Below are 7,670 nucleotides of genomic sequence, written 5' to 3'. Positions count from 1 at the left end.
ATTTTCATGCACGAGACACTCTCATGACTCATCGAGTGACGCTACTGACCAGCCAATCGGTGGCATGCAGTTTGACCACATCACATTTTAGTGCCTGCTCAGATCGCTTGAAACCCCTGCCGAGCAAGTATTAAAAAAAGTACCTGGTAACAGGTACTATGACCTAATGGAAAACCCTGAAAACTGTGGCAAGTCGATCCCGGTAGGTACTAATGCAGCGGTCCCCAACCTTTTTTGCGCCACGGACACGGAAAAAGACCCAGGGAGACCGAGTTAATGAAAAAAACGATTAAAAAAAACAATAGAAACCCTGAAAACATAAATTTCACACCCGAGCCTCAACTCTAGCGGCCCGGTACCAAACGACTCACGGAGCGGTACTGGTCCGTGGCCCGGGGGTTAGGAACTGCTGTACTAATGGAAAAGGGGCTTATATGTACTTATGCATATTTTTGCTGAGCTGTGTTTATTTGTGATTTGCATTAAGCTTTATTTAATTTGACTCATAATTTGCTGCATTTGGTGCTGCAGGGTTAACTACCTGATGCCAGTCTTATTTTGTAAGGAACCTCAAATTGCATCATAATGTGTTTGCAACAACCGTCAGCTGCCAGATAGAGAATCAATACACAATGTCTTACGTTAAGGACAATCAGAGACGCCTTTGCTCGGTACACTGCACTAGTTTATCTTCACTTGCTGTTGAAGCTCAAATGGGACCAAAATCCTTAACAGGTTTTTCCATTGTACATATAAAAGATATGCTGTCCAGACACCCTTAATTCCGTGGAGTATCTTTGTTTGCCTTGTCTGGGCCAGTTCCACTGATCTTTTATCAGCAACACTGACTTTGCACTTGCAGATTTTTTTTTCTAGCATCTGGCACACAAACATCTTCTTTTATTCATTCTTCTGCCAGGTGTGCCCCTGATATTTCTCAGAAAGAAACAAACTTGTTTCTTTGCTGGAAAAAAAAACACAGCTTTGCTTTTTTCCTTTTTATGTCAAGCCAGGTATTGGACGTCTTGCATTCTTCCATTTATTTTAAGTCCAACCCTGTGACAGGTCGCTGCTTTGGAGGCTTTCTAGTGAACCTGCCAGGGTATTTTCCATATCAGTGGTTGGCTGTGCTGTGGCAGAGCAGTCAGGGTAATATCCAAGCAGGCAGCCGAAGAACCAACACAAACCTCATTAGCTGCCTGTTCACTGTCGAATTTTTGGTGGGTTTTTCTACTTAACATTTGACGGTAAAAAACATTTGCAAAGAGCTTTTAGAAATTTGAAATTCACATTTTAGATAGCTTAAAATTCAAGTAGTTTTTATGTGTGTCTTTGAGATATGGTTAATTTTTTTAATTTTTTCTTCCCCCACCTACCAAGACATTTCAGGCAAAGACTCTTCATTCAGTAAGTCTGTTCCACTACTCATTACCATAAATATCTAGTTACTCATTCACACAGCAGCAACTCAGTAAACTTAAGAAATTAAGCATCAGAATGAGGAAGAAAGGGCTGATGTGAAGTTACTTTCAACGTGGCATGGCTGTTGGTGCCAGGCAGGCTGATCTGAGTTTTTCAGAAACTGCTAATCTACTGGGATTTTCCCACAGAATCACCTCTAGGGTTTACACAGAAGGGTTTGAAAATGAGAAAATATCCAGTGAGTGGCAGTTCTCTGGGTGAAAATATGCTGTTGATGTGAGAGGTCAGAGGAATGGCTTGTAGAGAACAGTAACGTTACAACCAAGGTATGCAGAAGAGCGTTTCACACCCAGTGCCACTTCTGTTAGCTAAGAACAAGACAATGATGCTATCCGGTTGTTAAGTCTGACGTCACTAGCCGTGTCTGGACCTAAACTCCGCTGCAGGTCCATATATCAAACGATCACGATGGCATTACTGAGAGTTGAAAAACTGTCTAAAGTCTTTCATCTTTAATAAAATGATCAGCGTTCTGCTCTACCAGGTGTAACAATTGAGTTTAACATCCAGGCATCCATGAAAACAGAATTTATGACATTTAACGGAGTTAGAAGTTAGCAGGGAGTTAGCTCGCTAGCTTCTATCTAAATACAATATAGCATGTCCTGACTGCGGGGTTTTGGAAACAAATTAAAACGTACAGCTCTGTTATCACTTCCAGCATAAATGAAGACAGAAAACTAAACAGCCGTGACGTTTCTAGGGTTACTGAAGTTTGGCTAGCTGGTATATAATGATGTGCTACGTGACCGCTAGTGACACAGCTATGTTAGCATAATATAAACAAGCTAACTTTTTTTCCACTCGATAAAAGTTAACATGAGTGTTCTCGGTGGTCAGGAACAAATGTAATCGCATGGCAGGATGCTGTAAAAGGACCAAACTTCAGCCAGAGAACAACTGAGATAATCCATCCACAATACGAGGTTAGTCCATCATGTACTGCTGCATGGGCTGGGCTGTAGTTACATCCTAAGGTTTTAAAAACTGAGCTTAAATAAATGATTAGCGGTAATAAAAGCCGAGGGAGGTCAACAGGGATCACTGACTGTTTTAGGAGCTTTTTGAGATTAAATAGAAGAAAATACATAACATTAAACATGTTAACAACACAAAAGCCATATTAAATGCAGACTACTTTAGGCCCGAAAGAAGGATTCCTCACGTCATCACTTAACAATCGGATAGTCTGCACAGGCCCACTGGAATTGGACAATAGAAGATTGGAAAAACATAGGCAACATGAAAATACGGATCCGTCCTGCTTTGTATAAACTGTTTAGGCTGCTGGTGGTACAGTGGAGTGGGGATATTTTCCTGGCACACTTTGGGCCCCTTAGTACCCGTTGAGCATGGTTAAAATGCCACGGCCTGCCTGAGCATTGCTGCTGACCACGTTAATCCTTTATGACCACGGTTTACTGCATCCAGCAGTATTATGCATCACAAAGCTCAAATCATCTCAAACTGGTTTCTTCAATGTGGGAAGGAGTTCACAGTATTCACATGGCCTCCACAGTCATCTGTAGAGCACCTTTGGGACGTGGTGGAACAAGAGATTGGAGTCCCGCACACCCTGACTGTGTGATGCCATCATGTCAATATGGACCAAAATACCTGAGGAATGTGTCTAGCACCTTTTATTAACTGGTATTTATTAGGGTATTTAATTGTTCTGCATCTACACCAAGCATTAACAGGTTTGTCTGTACATGGTGAGCTTGACGAAATTGCATTTGGTAGTTTTTATGCAAACTGGATATGACATGCCAGTTTAGGGTCTTTAAACCTCCCCCCTTAATATTTCACACACTGGCTGTCCAGGCTGTTTTCACCAGACAACAAAGTAATCAGACTGGTTCAGTCGGGTTAGAATAATGTCTTTAAAGAAGGAGGAGGAGGAGGGTTACTGGGCGGCGGATGGACTGACCAGAGTTGACATCCCATCTTCTACACTGAAAGCTGGATTTTTACCTCTTATCCGGGCCTCAGACATGACAGTTATCTATTCCCAGCCCTGCCCAAGTTTCACTTGCCTACACATCATCTTAAGTCCTAAAAAGCAGGGACGCTAATTTAGCACAGCATTCACGCCGGTCATTTAGGAACGCAAAGATAAATGCAAATCAGGCCTTTAAATACGAGGCGAGATGACGTTAATCGGAAAAGTCATTTTTAAATCTTTAGAAACAGCACTGGTGGCTTTGAAGGGGAGCTGAAATTGTACTTTATGTCTTTGTCACCTTCAGGCACATCCACACATGAGACGCACACGTACCCAAGACTCATCTTTATGTGCAAGAGTGGAAAAAGAGACGGCTTGAGTCTCCACCAAATCCCTAAAAGCTGTCATTGACTTCAAACACTATGAATTCTTTACAGTAGAGTGCCTCTGCTGAGCGACAGAGCTGTCTGCCTTTATTTTTCCATAGGATCCTTTTGATACGGCCTCAGCCGTCCAGAATCTGTGCCTCATTGTATAAGGACCAAGGCTATTTAAATTCGCCTGAAAGGAAGCCGGAACAGGAACAGTCACACTGACGCCTCGTCAGACTGAAACTTTTATGGAATTCCTGAAGATGAGAAAACAGATTTCAGTCAACGTTACATATTCACATGGCAGAAAGAGAAACTGTGACTACACTACGCATCACTCCACTGAATGATCATTTACCAACTTAAACGGAAAATTCATTTTCATGAAGCATGTGTAATTTATGAGTGGCGTGGGATTGCGAGCGTCTATCAGTGTCAGAGTGACACGTGTGGGGCGATAATCTATTCTGTGACCCAAATTTATGCGGCGAAAATCTACAAAAACCGCTATCCAGTCCTCCCATCCGATTTCACAGCGCATCACTGTCAGCGCGATATATGCTGCGCACGCTTGTGTGTGTGCGCGCGCCTCTGAAGGAGAGGCGCATGATAAAAGGAGCGTGTTATCCATCTTATCCAGACGAGATGTTTTGAAAGGAATTCTGTTATTAATAAATTCATGAGAGCCAAAAGAAAAAGGAACATTCTGCGGCTTTGCAAAAATTATTGAAAGAAAAAAAAATGGTGGGGGGGATGTGCGCTCCTTGTTAGCATTCTCTTAGACACTAGATGCGCTAGGAGGTATGTTCTCATTGAGAGGCATATTATCTCTGGTCAGCTTTCCTATCTATTATTCACAGCTCTGTGAGAAACACTGGTGGCTAGACGAACAGCAGTCACTTACAATATATCCCGGAGCAACGGCGCCCCTATTCATGTGCAAAAGAAACCTTAATAACCACGGCCGCAGATAGAGGAGAGGCTGCGAAGTTGGCAAAAGCTTGTGATTGCTTTGATTTCCAGGACTTCTGTGGATTCAACACAAACAAGATTTAAACCATAAAAAAGGGCCGATTTTTCTAATGTAATATTCACTGGCAGGTAATGTATGGGTATTGTGTAGTGGAGATGTCCAATAAAAGGGAATCTTATTTGTGCTTCTCTCTTTTTTTTGTCATCTGTTATAATCTGCAGCTGACTTTACAGACAACAAACAACTCGTGCAGCTTAGCGCTTTATTGAAAACCTGCAGGACAATGAAGGAGAGCGCCAGTCCTACGCGTCCGCTGGTGTCCAAGGGATGATTGAGGATTGGTGCTTGAAATGTTAATAAATTGAAGGGGGAAATTGCCTCGTGTTTATCTGTAATATGAAAAAAACACCTCTGCTGTGATCCCCCTCGCCGCATGCTCTAAGCTTCTAAACACACCGAGTGGCATTTCAAATGCATATTCCCCATTGTGCGTTAGCTTATTAGATAATATGTAAACACAATATGTGCCATGCATGTGGAGGATGAAATATGTGACTCCACACTGTCGAACACATCTTTTTTTGTGAGACTGATTGTTATATAATGTAAGCAAGCCTCAATTTTACATATAAGGTTGAGCCATGTTGGTGTCTACCTTTGATGAAAAGTTTTTAAATAAACAGTGTTCCTACAACTGCTAGCTTATGAGCTTTTCTAAATCTGGTTGTATGGAAACACATTTGCCTTTGAGTGTTGTCTTAGCAGGGAGTGAATATTTAACAGACCAAATAGTCTTTCTTTTTCTTTTTGCTTTTTAGGTACTCGGCTGCTGTCTGTTGCTATGCAACCGCATCCTCCAATCCACCAAATTGTCAGGTTCAGGGCCAATTTCCCCTCCTCCCCCCGTTTTTCTCCCTAAAAAAAAAGAAATAAAAAAGACTTTGTACATGAACTGAGGTGTGCACGGCGCAGTACCACCCCTCAGGAGTTCTCATTTAAATAAATTCCAATATTTGAGGTCTCCCCAAATATTAAAATTTTCCACAGCTGCCTTTTATGCATTTTTTTTCTGCCTCACCTTTGTTCAGCACACATCCGGTTTATTCTGCGCTCGCACGCTGGAGCCGCCTGGCAATTTCTGCTCTTGTTCTCCCCCTTTTTCTGCTGTGTTCTTTTCATTAAAAATCATTCTTCCTCACTGTGCTTGTCTTTGTTTGTCTCTCGCTCTCAGGCACACACAGACACTCACACACACACACACACACACACACACACACACACACACACACACACACACACACACACACACACACACACACACCTCTCTTTCTTTCCGTGTACATACTGTATGTCGTTGAGGCAGACTGTCTCTGTAATTGGGTTATTCTTCTCTTCACCGGTCTGATGCACCGAGACACACACACCCGTGCAGACACATACAAAGCATGCACACACACGCACAAACACACACAGAGTTTGATTTGTGGAGACGTTTTTCTGCAGATTGTTGCTGAGGTAGGAGAAGTGCAGCCATGCGTGCCTTTTTATTTGGGCCTGTAAGGGTATGTAGGGCTGGGGTTTGATTGGACACGAGCTGATATTAAAAACGACATCATGAACACCTATAGAACACCTATAGCATGCTCTGATCAGTGCTCAGCCTATTCTGCATTAAAACAATCACCTCTACTAGAGCATAATCACTTCTTATTTCCCCTCATCAAGTGTAAATTTGGAACCTCAGTACAGTATACAGTAAATCCTGGACGTGCACAGTGTACTGTATGTGCTTTCTCCTGAGCCAGGCAACACAAACACACACAAACACACGGGAACACAACAAAGATGAAAGGGCACATTTTCACAAGATATAGCAAGCCCCCTCATCTCCATCTCTTATCTTCCCTTCCTCCACCCTCTCCGTGTCGCTCTCCCACTAACTTGTAGCACAGTGAGGTGAGCCTGGTTTAATGTGAGTTGAAAAGGTCGCGTCGGTCCTGTCCACTGATTCAGAAAGGCCCTCCTAGGCCTGTTTACATGGCTGCGCATCAGTGTAATACCTCAAGACACCAGGGACATTCACTGTTTTCACCACTGACACCCTTCTCCCTCTCTCTCTCACACACACACACTCAAAACTTAAAAAGAAAAAAAAAAGAAAAATCAAAGGCAACGGTGTGCGTGGGCGGGTGTCTAAACCTAAACGTTCCTGCATTTAGACCTGTTTGAAATCATCCTGACACAGTAAACTGCACGGTGTGACGGACCTTCCTCTGCACGTGCGTTCACGGTTAATGAGGAAAAAGAGAGAGGAAAACAGAGAAAAGATGCAATTCAGTTTGCCAGCAAAGCAGACACATTCTGGTGGAAAATGGAAAGCGGGGAAAGAGTCCCAGCAAGCATTTCATGGATGGCAGCATACTGTACAGGGAGGTGGCCACGTTCAGCCCTTCAGGCATTTATGATGTTCATACAAGTGAAACTGATTTGGAAACTGTTTTAAATTCATATCACTAGGACATTTAGCTCCAGTTCTGAGAAAGCGATGCAGGCTGGATGAACACTGGCAGACTTCTCCTCCTCACATGGATTTACTGTTGACGACCACCAGTGCTGCACAACGCTGCAAATTTTGGTATCGACATGATATCTAGTAAATACAATCAGTGTTGCTGATACCAAGACCAGTACCGATACTTCTAACCTATAAAGGCAGCTTATGTAGGGGAGAGCAGTGTGCGATTCATGACATGTATGACTGAAGAATCATCATCGAATGGCAAATTTTGAACACATTTTAATGACCACTAAATCCACGAGATTTTTTACTTTCCAGAATAATCAGTGAAAATCCAAAACACACCTTTCAGCTTTTCATGTATTGTGATACTGGGTTTTT

The sequence above is a fragment of the Pundamilia nyererei genome, unplaced genomic scaffold (assembly GCF_000239375.1).
Source record: "Pundamilia nyererei isolate P.nyererei 1_Seehausen unplaced genomic scaffold, PunNye1.0 scaffold00159, whole genome shotgun sequence".
Lineage (NCBI taxonomy): Eukaryota > Metazoa > Chordata > Actinopteri > Cichliformes > Cichlidae > Pundamilia > Pundamilia nyererei.
Note: the sequence above shows the minus strand (reverse complement) of the source record.